We start from the raw sequence: 16,733 nt of genomic DNA, 5'->3' as shown, positions 1-16,733 counted from the left end.
AAGCATTTCACTTGGACTATAGACTAATGGCTGGGTCTAAACTACACTTATGGTAATATTCTTTTCACAGGTCCACATCAGAAAACAAAGCCATAAACCAAAATGTTAGCTCTGTCAGATCACTAACAACACATACAGATGTTAATATTCAAATAGTCATAATGTAAATATAAAGGGTTAATCAGTGCATCAAACACAATAAATCGATTCCAAACAACAAATGCATGAAACAATAATTAATACTAATAAAGTCATATAAACCAAAAAATTTTCAGAACTGAAAACTTTTAATCGAAAACTTCAAGCAATATTACAAAAAAATCATATAATTAATCATATGATTCAAAAGATTATACAAAAAACAAAATAACACACTCGGACCACAACAAACACATCCAAAACACATCAACACTCAAACACCCCCCCTAAAAAATTCATCATAAATGCATGTATGCATTACTAAAATTCCTATAGCAGTCAACATATGGAGAATTCAAGCAGCAACAGAAAAACCCAACCTTTCACTGTCAGCTTCTTCAGGGGTATAATCACTCTGGGGGTCATTTACCAAATGGATCGCACACGACAAGGGACGTTTCGCAAGCGAAAAGTCCTTTATTGCGGGCAATACCAAGATTGGGGCGGAGTCGGGGCGGCGTCAGCCCCGGAAGAGGAGGAGTTGGGGTGGCACCGGGGCTGATGCCACAAAGACTTTGCTGACAGTGAAAGGCACGCTGCGTTTTCGCTGCCAGTTTCTCGCCGAATAACTACACATTTTATGGTGTAGTTATTTGGCGAGATGCCGGCAGCGATCACAGGACCCCGCCCCCGCCCCCCATTAGCACACGATTCAGGGAGCCTTGTGACATTGGTAAATCTAGGCCTCTGTCATATTCACTGTATCTCCAAAAAGTGTCTTAGGGGTTCATTTTCCAAGCGGATCGCACATGATAAGGGACGTTTTGCACGCAAAAAGTCCCTTATTGCGTGTGATACCAAGATCGGGGCGGAGTCGGGGCAGCATCAGCCCCGGAAGAGGAGGAGTTGGGGCGGCACCGGGGCTGATGCCGCGAAGACTTCACCGACAGCGAAAGGTACGCTGCGTTTTCGCTGCCAGTTTCGCGCCAAATAACTACACCTTTTATGGTATAGTTAATTGGCGCAAACCTGGCAGTGATCACACCGCAGAGGTGCGATCACGTTAGTAAATCTAGGCCTTAGTCTGAAGCTTTACCACCCTCTTCAATCACATCTAGTGTTTTCACTACAGATATATAAAAACACTAAATACAGTTCTAATCCCAATGATATATATATATATATATATATATATATATATATATTTATTTATTTTACACATTTTTTTGTATTTTGGTGTTATATAAATAAATAAATAAATAAATAAATAAATAAATTCAAGGCTTAGCAAGCACACATCTTCTCTTGATTTCTTGAAGGGCATATGCAATCAAATACATCAAAAATACATTTTAAATGCACCTCCAACCAATCATCATATGGTTACTGTGACTCCAACCAATGGTTACTCCAACCATATGGTTACTGTGAACTCCAACCAATCATCATATGGTTACTGTGACTCCAACATCACTCTAAGCTACAACAGCAAGAGGAAATGTGGAAAAAAGGATTCGCACTCACAAAGTGGGGAGTAGCTGGCTTGTTACGGCGGTTACTACCCCAAACCAAATAAGCCTGATACTTCACTTTCAATACATATCCAGCATAGCTCTCTGCTTCAACGGCAGGGGAGAAGAAAAACTGATACTTCACGCATATCCAGCATAGCTCTCTGCTTCAACGGCAGGGGAGAAGAAAAAAGGATTCGCACTCACAAAGCGGGGAGTAGCTGGCTTGTTACGGCGGTTACTACCCCAAACCAAATAAGCCTGATACTTCACTTTCAATACATATCCAGCATAGCTCTCTGCTTCAACGGCAGGGGAGAAGAAAAACTGATACTTCACGCATAGCTCTCTGCTTCAACGGCAGGGGAGAAGAAAAACTGATACTTCACGCATATCCAGCATAGCTCTCTGCTTCAACGGCAGGGGAGAAGAAAAAAGGATTCGCACTCACAAAGCGGGGAGTAGCTGGCTTGTTACGGCGGTTACTACCCCAAACCAAATAAGCCTGATACTTCACTTTCAATGCATATCCTGCTTCAACCGCAGGGGAGAAGAAAAACTAATACTTCACGCATATCCAGCATAGCTCTATACTTCAACGGCAGGGGAGAAGAAAAACTGATACTACACGCATATCCAGCATAGCTCCCTGCTTCAACGGCAGGGGAGAAGAAAAACAACCAATAAGGGCTGAATAACACAGTCTGGGTAAAACAAATAAACATGGGTGTAGCTTGCTTATTGCGGCGGTTACTACCCCTAACTAATCAAGCTTGATATTTCACTTGGTTGCAGCTCCATCACTGCTCTCTACATTAATGGTGGGGGTGGAAGGGAAATAGAACCAAAGAGCTAAGAGAAACAGATAAGTATGAGAAAAAAATGTGAAGCTTGCTGGGCAGACTGGATGGGCCGTTTGGTCTTCTTCTGCCGTCATTTCTATGTTTCTATGTTTCTATATCTCCCATACATGGCTTCACTCGCAATAAACTTTATTAACAAAGAGAAATACTTTAAGGAAAGACAGACCACTCAATTCTATTAATAAGATCATGTGGGTATAAACAACTCAACTTGCATATCCAACATTGCTCTAAATGTAATAGTAAATGATCCATACAACCTCTGTGAGTCCTGATAATCTGTTGTATAACAAAAAACCCATAAGGAATCTACAGGATGGTTCTGCGCCATTCAATGCCAAGTTAAAGTTGCCTCCATTCTTTTGTTTCTGATAGTGCTACAGTGTTCTATAATGCGAGTTTTTATCTTGGATACAGTTTTGCCAACATAAATGAGATCACAAGGACAAAGAATCACATATACTACATATTCTGAATCACAAGAAGTAACTGATTTAAGCCAAAAAATCTTACCCAATGATGAATGTCTAAAGTGCTGAACAGTGAGAGATAAAGAATAAACCCTACAATGTCCTCAGTCAGAGTGCTCTCCCATTGAGATCTCCTCCCTGCCTGTAGAAAATCTTGATGAAACTAACTAGTCCTTGATATTCCGCACACATTTGAAAGCAAATATTCTTTTTTTTTTTTCATTTACTTTTACAATAAGAGCAACATTGGATATACAAGTTGAGTTCTTTATACCCATATGTTCTAAATAATAGATGTGAGTGATCTGTTTTTCTGTGATATCGAAGGCTAACAGCTTCTTAATACAAGTTTCAGCATATAGATCTGCCAGTGATAACAATGAAGCAATTGACCTTTACTTTTAAATGAAATATATTTGATTCTGCATTAATAATCATGATTGTAAGGTTTTGATTTACATGAAAGTTGAAACAGATTCCAGCATTCTAGTAGTGAGACATCAAGGATTGCCTTTTTGAAGAGGAAATAAAACAAATGCTGAAGAAATTGATAGAAGTAGTAGACATCTCAGCCACTTAGAATCTTATTTTTTGCTAAGTGTATATATTTATTATTACATATGCTTAGTTGATCAAGCAATTTTTTTGTTTGCTTTTCATCTAAAATGAAAGCATTTCAAAATGTATAATCGATATCAGTGTATATTCACTATTTAAAGAATATAACACAATTTAATTGACATTGCAAATCAACGATAACAAGCATGATACCTTTATGAGGTAAATAATCAAAACTGGGGGTCTAGGTGCAAACTCTGCAGATACTTTTTACTCCCAGGGTTTGTATCATAATCAAAGCAAAAGTACAATGCATATTACCAGCAGAGATTTGTATCTGCCTTCACTGCAGGTACATTTTTAGCACAAAACAATGTGCTGTCTTCTCTCTGCCCCAGGAACACCTCCAGAGTCCATGGATAAAAGTATGTACATTGCTGAAAAATCTATATATTTCTATCCAGGTTGAACAATATTCAAAGTCCTCATTTCTGCAGTTAACATTCATTTTTACCCATGAAAATGCATTTTATGTCATTGTGCTGGACTGTATTCAGTTAGTAGTGAAATACTTTGAGCTACTAAGGTTTTCATTTGTTGTCTATGGAGTAAATTTTCAAAGGGGTTTTGCAATAGCAAATATGCACATAAGTAGCGTGTACTTGCATATATGGTATTTTATAAATGTCAATAGTTTGGATGGATTTTCCATTTTCCATATACATTTTACCAGCAGAATAAAGGGGCAGGTTAGGGGCATTCTAGTGTGTTATTCAGAAGAACGCACAGGAGTTGCTGTTTTGTAAGAGAAATACACATATACATTCTCAAATATTCATAAATTTTTATACCTGCTAATTCAAAGTGAAATTGGACTTATCTGTTCTCCGCAGTGTTTGAGTGGGAGGTCTGAGTGATCTGGTGGGGGTTCAGTGTGAAATGCTAGACTCTAGGTGAACTGGAGAGAGACTGGGTGAATTGGCAGTAGTATAGGGGACCTGATGATTTCAAGTACATGCACAAGTATTTTCAAAACAGTATGGGGCGGATTTTAAAAGCCCTGCTCGCGTAAATCCACCCGGATTTACGCGAGCAGGGCCTTGCGTGCCGGCGCGCCTATTTTCCATAGGCCTGCCGGCGCGCGCAGAGCCCCGGGACTCGGGTAAGTCCCGGGGTTTTTTGTCGGGGGCGTGTCGGGGGCATGTCGGGGCGGGGCCGATCGACGCGGCATTTTGGGGGCGGGCCCAGGGGCGTGGTTTCGGGCTGGGGCAGTTTGGGGGCGTGGCCGCGCCCTCCGGAACCGCCCCCGGATCGCGTCTCAGTGTGCCAGCAGCCCGCTGGTGCGCGTGGATTTGAAATTTCAGTCTGAAACTCGACTGCAGTAGAAGAAGTTTCTCTCCAAAAATTAGTCCGCCCTGAAGCAGCGTGTTTTGCGAAACGCCGGCCGCGTTGGCAGCGGTTATTAGACCCTCTGGGTCTCAGTTACGGCAGAGCAGAGTGAAAGAATAATCTGCAATGCATGTGATCATCAAAATTTAAGATAAGTGTTCTGCCGTTTACAAATATTGTCGGGACACAAGATTGTATGAGAGACGGAGTGAATTATACTGCCCGTCCTATATGTAACTGCAAGACTGAAATTTGATTGCTTTAATCTGCATTACACAATTGGCTGCAGAGAAGCTTATATTGATCTTTGAGACACAATGACATTGGACCAGTTCTAAATAATTTTATCAGTCAACACTGTGTTCTATTTATACAGAGACTTTTGAGTTCTACAAATTGTTACAAAGTCGTTGAACAGTAACAATTGTTACTTTTTTGAGACGTCTGAGTCCTTTCAAACAGCACAGCACAGCACAGCCGTCGATTCAGCAAAGCGCTACAAAGTTGCTGAACAGTAACAAAACGTTACTTTTTTGAGACGTTTGAGTCCTTCAAACAGCACAGCACAGCTGTCGATTTAGCTGAGTGAACGATTTGTCACTTTATTAAAATCAATTACAACAAAGTATATAGGACATCACTTAAAAGTCAAAAAAGTTGAAGGACATTAAGAGTGACAAATATATTTTCTACTCTTATCACTTAGGAAATCAAGTTCAAGAATTTTTTCAATAAATATAATATGAATTAAGCTTGATCTCAAGCAAATTCAGAACATCAAAATTGAACACAAGTCACAGTGTTGTTTAACTAGTGCCAATAGACATTTGTTCCAATTTTATAAAAAGCTAAAATTAATAAATTAATATGTAAGTACGTTACTACAGTTAATAATTAAAAGATTGTTATTAAAATTCACCAAATCACAATTAGAGATTACAAGACCGATGATTGGACCAATTGGCCACTAGAAGTTTCTGTTAATTCAGATCTCTTGCCAATACTGAGGTCTTATCTCTACATTAACAATCTTGTTTTAAATAATACATTACAGTCACAACATTATTTATTGATTCCGGACATCATAACATGCCATACTGGGTCAGACCAAGGGTCCATCAAGCCCAGCATCCTGTTTCCAACAGTGGCCAATCCAGGCCATAAGAACCTGGCAAGTACCCAAAAACTAAGTCTATTCCATGTTACCATTGCTAGTAATAGCAGTGGCTATTTTCTAAGTCAACTTAATTAATAGCAGGTAATGGACTTCTCCTCCAAGAACTTATCCAATCCTTTTTTAAACATAGCTATACTAACTTCACTATCCACATCCTCTGGGAACAAATTCCAGAGTTTAATTGTGCGTTGAGTAAAAAATAACTTTCTCCGATTAGTTTTAAATGTGCCACATGCTAACTTCATGGCGTGCCCCCTAGTCTTTCTATTATCCGAAAGAGTAAATAACCAATTCACATCTACCCGTTCTAGACCTCTCATGATTTTAAACACCTCTATCATATCCCCCCTCAGCCATCTCTTCTCCAAGCTGAAAAGTCCTAACCTCTTTAGTCTTTCCTCATAGGGGAGCTGTTCCATTCCCCTTATCATTTTGGTAGCCCTTCTCTGTACATTCTCTATCGCAATTATATCTTTTTTGAGATGCGGTGACCAGAATTGTACACAGTATTCAAGGTGCAGTCTCACCATGGAGCGATACAGAGACATTATGACATTTTCCATTTTATTCACCATTCCCTTTCTAATAATTCCCAACAGTCTGTTTGCTTTTTTGACTGCCGCAGCACACTGAATCGACGATTTCAATGTGTTATCCACTATGATGCCTAGATCTCTTTCTTGGGTTGTAGCACCTAATATGGATCCCAACATTGTGTAATTATAGCATGGGTTATTTTTCCCTATATGCATCAACTTGCACTTATCCACATTAAATTTCATCTGCCATTTGAATGCCCAATTTTCCAGTCTCACAAGGTCTTCCTGCAATTTATCACAATCTGTTTGTGATTTAACTATTCTGAACAATTTTGTATCATCTGCAAATTTGATTATCTCACTCATCGTATTTCTTTCCAGATCATTTATAAATATATTGAAAAGTAAGGGTCCCGATACAGATCCCTGAGGCACTCCACTGAGAAAATTGTCCATTTAATCCTACTTACTCTCTGTTTCCTGTCTTTTAGCCAGTTTGCAATCCACGAAAGGATATCACCACCTATCCCATGACTTTTTGCTTTTCCTAGAAGCCTCTCATGAGGAACTTTGTCAAACACCTTCTGAAAATCCAAGTATACTACATCTACTGGTTCACCTGTATCCACATGTTTATTAACTCCTTCTAAAAAGTGAAGCAGATTTGTGAGGCAAGATTTGCCTTGGGTAAAGCCATGCTGACTTTGTTCCATTAAACCATGTCTTTCTATATGTTCAGTGATTTTGATGTTTAGAACAGTTTTCACTATTTTTCCTGGCACTGAAGTTAGTCTAGCCGGTCTGTAGTTTCCCGGATCGCCCCTGGAGCTCTTTTTAAATATTGGGGTTACATTAGCTATCCTCCAGTCTTCAGGTACAATGGATGATTTTAATGATAGGTTACACATTTTTACTAATAGGTCTGAAATTTCATTTTTTAGTTCCTTCAGAACTTTGGGGTGTATATCATCTGGTCCAGGTGATTTACTATTCAGTTTTTCTAAGTGCTCCTTTAACCCCTCCATCATCTAACGGTCCAACTGACTCCCTCACAGGCTTTCTGCTTTGGATATATTTAAAAACATTTTTACTGTGAGTTTTTGCTTCTACGGCCAACTTCTTTTCAAATTCTCTCTTATCCTGTCTTATCAATGTCTTAGATTTAACTTGCCAACGTTTATGCATTATCCTATTTTCTTCTGTTGGATCCTTCTTCCAATTTTTGAATGAAGATCTTTTGGCTAAAATAGCTTCTTTCACCTCTCCTTTTAACCATGCTGGTAATAGTTTTGCCTTCTTTCCACCTTTCTTAATGTGTGGAATACATATGAACTGTGCTTCTAGAATGGTATTTTTTAACAATGACCACGCCTCTTGCACATTTTTTACTTTTGTAGCTGCTCCTTTCAGTTTTTTTCTAACAATTTTTCTCATTTTATCAAAGTTTACCTTTTGAAAGTTTAGCACGAGAGCTGTGGATTTGCATATTGTTCCTCTTCCAGTCATTAATTCAAATTTGATCATATTATGATCACTATTGCCAAGCGGCCCCACCACCATTACCTCTCTCACCAAGTCCTGTGCTCCACTGAGAATTATATCTAAAATTGCTCCTTCTCTCATCGGTTCCTGAACCAATTGCTCCATAAAGCTATCATTTATTCCATCCAGGAGCGTTATCTCTCTAGCATGTCCCGATGATACATTTACCCAGTCAATATTGAGGTAATTGACGTCTCCCATTATTACCGCACTACCAATTTGGTTAGCTTCCCTATTGGAGATCCCAGAGGGAGGTGCTGCAAAGTGAACAGAAGAGGAGACCACAGAGAGCCCAGAGGGAGGTGCTGCAGAGAACTTGAAGGAAGAATCCACGTAGAGCCCAAGGATGGTACTGTGTTGCTGAGGATACAGAGGAGCCAAGGAGGGGCTCTACATCAGAGATACCAGATGCTAGGAAGCGGGTGCAGCTAATTATTGAGGACCAGCATTGGTGGTTCTCCAGTCGGTCCATAAAGCTCCATTGAGGTGGAAATTGAACATGGAGCCAGAAAAGGACTTAGAGGACTGGGGATATGCCCTGCATGAACAGCACACTGGGTGGTGGTTGTGACGCTGTCGAGGTTAACCCTAAGAGATGAGGGTGAGCATGTCACTAGGTCCATGTTCCCAAGTGTAGCTGCTGGGAAGCAAGAGGAAGGGAATGAGATGTCTTGGACTCTCCTGGATGGGATCCAGGAGGGAGTAGGGACTTGGCCTGATGGGCCCAAGCTGAGGGGAGGGGTATGTGAGGCAGTGCCCCTAGTGTTGCCCTATTTACCTGTGCAGGACCAGGCTTGATGCCTGGTCTACTTAAAATGCTTTAAGGAAAGTAAGCTCTATGGGCTTGGGCATGAACCTGCAGGGCAAGTGGGGCTCAGAGAGCATAAGCAGAGACTGGAGAATAAGACCTGAGATGCAGGTGGGGATAACCAGACCAGGCCCAGATCTCTGGGAGGAAGGCAGCTCTTGTAACGTTACGCTTTCCAAATACTCAGCTGAGACAAAACAGTGCAAACTGTGAGCAGAGAGAGCACACTGTCTGAAGGTAAAGGCAGTAGGGATGTGAATCGTTTTAGGACGATTAAAATTATCGTCCGATAATTTTAATATCGTCTTAAACCGTTATGGAACACAATACAATAGAGATTCTAACGATTTATCGTTATAAATCGTTAGAATCGTGAGCCGGCACACTAAAACCCCCTAAAACCCACCCCCGACCCTTTAAATTAAATCCCCCATCCTCCCGAACCCCCCCAAATGACTTAAATAACCTGCGGGTCCAGCGGCGGTCCGGAACGGCAGCGGTCTGGAACGGGCTCCTGCTCCTGAATCTTGTCTTCAGCCGGCGCCATTTTCCAAAATGGCGCCGAAAAATGGCGGCGGCCAAAGACGAACACGATTGAACGGCAGGAGGTCCTTCCGGACCCCCGCTGGACTTTTGGCAAGTCTCGTGGGGGTCAGGAGGCCCCCCACAAGCTGGCCAAAAGTTCCTGGAGGTCCAGCGGGGGTCAGGGAGCGATTTCCCGCCGCGAATCGTTTCCGTACGGAAAATGGCGCCGGCAGGAGATCGACTGCAGGAGGTTGTTCAGCGAGGCGCCGGAACCCTCGCTGAACGACCTCCTGCAGTCGATCTCCTGCCGGCGCCATTTTCCGTACGAAAACGATTCGCGGCGGGAAATCGCTCCCTGACCCCCGCTGGACCTCCAGGAACTTTTGGCCAGCTTGTGGGGGGCCTCCTGACCCCCACGAGACTTGCCAAAAGTCCAGCGGGGGTCCGGAAGGACCTCCTGCCGTCCAATCGTGTTCGTCTATGGCCGCCGCCATTTTTCGACGCCATTTTGGAAAATGGCGCCGGCTGAAGACAACAAGATTCAGGAGCAGGAGCCCGTTCCGGACCGCTGCCGTTCTGGACCGCCGCTGGACCCGCAGGTTATTTAAGTCATTTGGGGGGGGTTTGGGAGGGTGGGGGATTTAATTTAAAGGGTCGGGGGTGGGTTTTAGGGGGTTTTAATGTGCCGGTTTTGCGATTTTTCGATTTTTTCGATTTTTCACGATTTTTCACGATTTTTCACGATATTTTACCCCCCCAAACGGCAACAATACGATTCCCTCCCCCTCCCAGCCGAAATCGATCGTTAAGACGATCGAGGACACGATTCACATCCCTAAAAGGCAGTCTGCTTTTGTGTATATGAATGAAGCTGTGAATAAAGATTATGTTTTAAGAAAGGCTGGAGTCAGACTAGTTTTGTTTCCAGGCCTCTCAGAATCACCACTCATTCTCACAAGGTGTAACTGAGAGAAGTTTAGGAAAGTTAATCAAACGAAGATTACATCATCAGGAGAAATCCACCACAAATTCAATTGTCCTTGACATGATCATGTTATCTTTTACAAGAGAACCAACCATGTTCTTTTGCACCCTAAAATATTTTCAACTTTATCCAAGTATGCTTTAACCACTTTAAATTCAGCTCCTGTTCTGCCACAGAGAGCACAATAGAATCCTTTTTCAGGGAATCTTGAGATAATCGAGAAGATAGAAATTGCCCCATTGTTAACAAGGCATCCCAAAGAGATTTCAAACTAATTTGTTTAGGGCGAGGTAAAGTAAACATTCCAGGCTTAGAATACCTTGAAACATAGTAGAAGGAATATTATCTTCAAAACCTCAACTGTGCACTGCATCTCTTGAAGAGAAAACTAGCTCCCGGTCTTGCAAAAATGCTGAATTTCCAACCGGGCCTCCAGCCGGGAGCTGTGAAGAGGTCGCAGATTGAAAGAAACACAGCCACTATTTTGCTCCCTCCAGCCGCCCGAGCTCTGTGATGTCATTGGTCTGCATCGGGGCAGCTGCTTCCCTCGACAAAGGCACACCCGATGGTTGCATCGGTGGAGCCCTAACCTTGGGGCTCAAGGTGATTTCAAATACAGAGACACCCGAGGGACTGCCGGCCCCAACAGGATTATCCAAAGGCACAAACCTGAGTTGAACATCTTGAGTCTCCAGCTTGATAATGTGACGATCAATCTGTCCAGAAATGACAGGACTCCCTGAATCTGAGGTAAAACCCGAGGGTGTCCTTTGCACTTCACCGTAGAAAATTCAAGATAGGAGTTGAGCTGGAGTGTACCTTCACTGTGCCACTATCTTGGACCCCCTAAATAAGCAATTCTGTTTCACTATTATGGTTTATGATTGATTTCTATTCCATGGTTTTATTGTTTGATGTTTTATGAGGAATGGTGATGTTTCTGTTTTCCATTATCGCACTGCATACAGAATCTGGCTTCTAGTGGTTTCCAGTTTACTTTTTTGTCTGCATGTTTCTATTTATACTTTGTCACCTTTTTATATTTGGGGATAATCTGTGTTGTGCCTTGTTACTGAGGTAAGGCATTGTGCTGACATGTAGTTTCTGTGTAAGCATCTATAGCAGCCTGGCCTGTTCTAATTTCCTAATAGGAAGTGTATTTGTGTTTTAAGGCCTGGTGCAATATTTGTAATGTTGCCTTTCCAAGGATAGAACTGAGTCCTGGTAGTTAGTGCGGTTTTGATATGGGAAGTTTACTATGTTGTATTTGTAATTCAGTTTATTCATGGTTTTCTGAGGGCAAAACTCACACGTAACATGCATAGCCCAAATACCATATATGTACAAAGTGTCCATTTTGCTCTTTTGCATGGTTTCTGTTGGCACCACAATAATGCATATAAATATAATACACATTGTTGTAAGAGATATTATTTATAACTCAGAAGACTGTACTTTGCAGTTCTTTTTAATATACAATCAAATTATGCAACTTCTGGGGGGCACAAGGCTGTAATGAAGGAGATTCAAACCAGCAAGGAACGTGCTGGAATTTCATTTTGAAATTCATGTGTGTGCTTTATGGTGCTGATTTTGTATCTTCTACAAAGCAGGAGCAAAGTCTGTGGTTGTACAAATAGCCCCAGTTCTGGCTGTCCCTCAGATTTTCAAAGAGAAACTTTGTGTGCAGTTTTCCAGTCTCTTACATTGTATACATTGGATAGGTCTGATGATTCTGAATCTTCTGATCTATCCATAAGATACAGATACAAATATTTTCCACACTCATTATTTCAACATTAGAAACCTTATAATTTAAATATAATGAACAATATTTGTTCCATGGATGTACAAATATTTTTGTTTGTGAGCCTTTTGATGATTATGAGCTTTAATATGTATGTCATTATGTAGTATGTACCCCTCCTAGAATTGTAGATAGAGCAGGTTATAAAGTTTGAAAAATAAATTAGATAAAAAATGGCTCATAGTGCCAGGACCGCTGTATTGGTTACAATTGAGGCGGAAGCCCAAAGGGTCAGAAGGAAACTGCAGATTCAAAATAAAAAAAAATTAAAAATAAAGGCCCCTACATTTAACAGTCTCCCAGATTGTGGTGTTATATGTTGTGCTCATGGTGAGGGCACACTTTTTCACTGGGACATAGGTGCCAAATGGCCTGGCTAGGCTCTGGATGAAAGGAGAAGAGAATTACAGGAAAGGTAAAAGTGGTTCTTTTCCATGAAAGACATCTAAATTGACTAAAGAGGTATCCCTATCCATTTGGAGGGAGTTGCCCTTACCACCTAATTGGACAGGAGAATACCTACATTTACCAACTGGAATTTAATGAACATTTGAAGAAATTAAAGTAAACGTAAGAATCACAAATTTATTAAAAGAGAACATTAGAACTTGAACACCGTGTTCTGAGAACTACAAAATGTGTAAAGACATTTTCCTTCATCTACAAAACTGAACAGTAAATGTTATGTTGGAAACCATAACAATTTCCAGCTTGATTATTGCTGCTGTCTACAATTACAAGGTTATCAGTTCAGTATACAAAGAACTTTAAAGTGGGACTTGATTTAAGCAGGGCCTAGAAAATTAATTCCTCCCCACCCCCTGCTTAGGGAATTGTGGACACAAATAGCATTAACATCACGGGAAGAATTGAAAAATGTAAGATGGTGTTTGATATGTGGTTCCTGGGACTCTATCCAGGACTATCAGTAAAAGGATACACTAACATTAACCTCTGCATGTCCACTTATGGGAATAAATACTGTACCACGGATAGGTTTGAAAGTTAGGCTCCTGTTTCTGAGTGAGTTGAGCTGCTGGTTGCTTACTGCTCCATTTTACATTGTTAATATGTGCAGCTTGTTTTACTGCTCTGCAAAGAAGAAACCTCTCTGGCTTGTTTGGGTTTTCAGAAGACATTCTGTTATCTAAACTAAATCCTTGTGCCACAAAGCTCTAACAAAAAATGGATTACAATCCCAGGTATTGCAAAAGAAGATAAAGAGAAAGCCAGAATAAAGATATTCCACAGTCAGAGCAGAAAGAGATAAGCTCCCAAAACTAGATAAAAATGGTAAGAGAAGTCATGTATACAAGTTGCAGAGATAATTAGTTAGACATCATCCTGCACAGAAAAGATTTTCAGTGTACAAATTAAATGTAAATGTAACTGCAACTTAAGACAAAACTTAGCCTCTTGTCTAATCACCATAATAAATTCCATGCTAACCGATGGCTCTTTGCCTCTCCCACCAATAAAGGTTATACTCAAACCTATCTTAAATAATCCTGTCTCTGACCCATAAATAATCAACAACTATTGTTCTAACTCCGGCCTGCCCTTTATATCAAAAATAGTGGAAAAAGTGGTTTATTTCCAACTCCTGACATCCTTGAAGAATACAACATTCTCCATAATTATCAATCTGGATTCAGGACATTCGATGGAATAGAACCTTTTTTCCTATGTCATGTTTAGCAGCTTGTGGGACAGTCCTGCAAGCTGCCGCTCTTACCCCAGCCACATCCAATGCTGCCGGTCCTTCCTGCAGCATGATACCACTGCCATGATGCCACTTCCGTCTTCCCATGGGTCCATCCTAGGCAAGTATGTGGCATGCCACCATTTAAAGGCCCATGGTGGGAAGCTGGTCTGCTGGCACCTTCTGATGACATTACATGGCTGGATATATAGGCCCAGCTGTGTGCCCTGACCTTGCCTCAGCAATCGGTCTCCAGCCTAGAACAGTATGTTTTGTTTCTGGTTGGTCCTGAGTTCCTGGTTGTTCCTTTGTTGCTGTGCTCCAGCCTTGTCTTGCTCAGCCTGCCCCATTCAACCTTGCCTTGCTCATACTTGACTTGACCAGCTGGTCTCAACTAGCCTTGCCTTACCCAGCCTATCTTGTTTTACCCTGCTGGGTAACCTTGCTTTACCCAGCTGCTATCCAGTGTCTCTTGTATGTCTTCATCCATCCTCACTGGTGAGGATATATTTTCAATGGATGAAGGTTCAAGAAATAAGAGAGGGGAGATCTAGGATAGACAAGGAAACCATATTTTTTGTTTTGGTGATCTGCTGTATGCTGTTTTTGATTTTTTGTGATTTTAGCATGGATCATTTTCTTTAAGTTGCAATAAAGACTTTATTTTGAACCCCATTTTGGACTCAGATTTTTTCTTTTATACCCAATTGTTGGATTCAATGGACAGACACTGGGTTGAGCCATGGTTTATATCCATTTTGTTACTTTTAGCTTCCTTGCTCCTATTCTGGACAGTTTGGCACATTTTGGAGATTTTTGACCTAGAGTGTGAAATTGACACTATAATAGTGATTGAGTGGACCAAGAGTCCTGAAAGATAACTCTTTCTCCCCATCCAGACTTGGACCCGGACCTGAGTATCCCTAAGTGAGGATAACTACCCATATGGGAGACTGGCTACATAAGTGATATGTTACAGTTTTGGCTGCAGTGCAACCGCCTCACCACAAGGGGTCCCTCTAGTGCTGGCTTTCCGGACAGGCCCAGTCCATCTCCTCTGTCCACTCTGTGCTCTGGGTGTGTCCTTATAACCCTGCCTGACAGTTGCCTCGGTGCTTCGGCATCGAGCTCTCCTGGGCTCCCTGCTCTAGCCCTGCGCGGCCTTCGGGCCTTTCCTTGCCCTGCACGGCCTTTGGGCCTTTTCCTTGCCTTGCCTTGTGTGGCCTACAGGCCTTCTGACCTGCCTTGCTCTGCTTACGGTGTGTGGCCTACGGGCCTTCTGTGTATGTGTGGCCTACGGGCCTTCTGACCTGCCTTGCTCTGCTTACGGTGTGTGGCCTACGGGCCTTCTGTGTATGTGTGGCCTACGGGCCTTCTGACCTGCCTTGCTCTGCTTACGGTGTGTGTGTGGCCTACGGGCCTTCTCTGTGTATGTGTGGCCTACGGGCCTTCTGACCTGCCTTGCTCTGCTTACGGTGTGTGTGTGGCCTACGGGCCTTCTGTGTGTGCGTGTGGCCTACGGGCCTTCTGTGTGTGCGTGTGGCCTACGGGCCTTCTGACCTGCCTTGCCCTGCTTACTGTGCCCTGACCCAGCCTGAACCTAGGCACTGCTATCTGCCGCCTGCCCTGACCCAGCCTGAACCTAGACACTGCTTTCTGCCGCCTGCCCTGACCCAGCCTGAACCTAGACACTGATATCTGCCGCCTGCCCTGACCCAGCCTGAACCTAGACACTGCTTTCTGCCGCCTGCCCTGACCCAGCCTGGACCCAGACACTGCTATCTGCCGCCTGCCCTGACCCAGCCTGGACCCAGACCCTGTATCAGCCATTCTTGTCTCTCTCAACCTGGAGCCACCCTTCTGGGTGGTGTTCACGACTCCTGACCGGAGCCCAGTTGTAACAGTATGCCGAAGCCATTTACATTGGGAGAGACAGTAAGGACTCAGTATTCAGATGGTGAGTCTCCACGCTTTATTATCTGTACCATTTGTCAAACTCTGAATTATCCTATGTACCTGAACTGTTTAGCTTGTCAGCTCTCGGACCAGGAGCACTGGATTTGCAGCAACTGTCACAAAAGGAATGTGTCTGTATACCAAGAATGCCTTAATTGCAATTCTCCCAAACCAGGCTGGTGGAAGTGTCTCTGTCTTCCTTGTCTTTTGCCTCCAGGCAAACCCTGCCCCCGCTGCACAGCTAACGGGCCACCGTCTCCTCCTAAAGATTCAGCCAGAGCTATCACACTCTGCCCTGCTTCTGGCTCAGCTAGGAATGTTTTCACCCTGGACAGTTTACTAACAGAAGATTGTAGCATAACTTGTCACAAAACTTTTCACCAAAAAGCAGCTTATACTCCAAGAAAACCAAAAACTTACCTGGCCAAGAGAACTTCTAGGACTTCCGTTCTAGGAGAGCAAGCACAAAAACAGATGGAACTCATTAACCCGAGCAGGGCTCTGCTTCCCACAGCTGCTGAACAGCCTGTAACGAGCACCTTCCCTAGACGTCCTAGAACTGCCTGTGCCTTCTCTAAAATGCTCCCCCAGAAACAAAATCAGGAGCTTCAGACTTTGGCTCGAGGTATCAAGCCCTTGGCAGTACAATCTGTGTCTTCTATGTACACTACTTCTAACCTTGCTGCTCTGCCATCTGAGCCTGCTGCATCACCCCAAGAGGGGTCCGAGCCTGCTGCATCACCCCAAGAGGGGGCCGAGCCTG

Source organism: Rhinatrema bivittatum, chromosome 3 (assembly GCF_901001135.1).
Source record: "Rhinatrema bivittatum chromosome 3, aRhiBiv1.1, whole genome shotgun sequence".
Taxonomy (NCBI): Eukaryota; Metazoa; Chordata; class Amphibia; order Gymnophiona; family Rhinatrematidae; genus Rhinatrema; species Rhinatrema bivittatum.
This window is presented reverse-complemented; position numbering follows the sequence as displayed.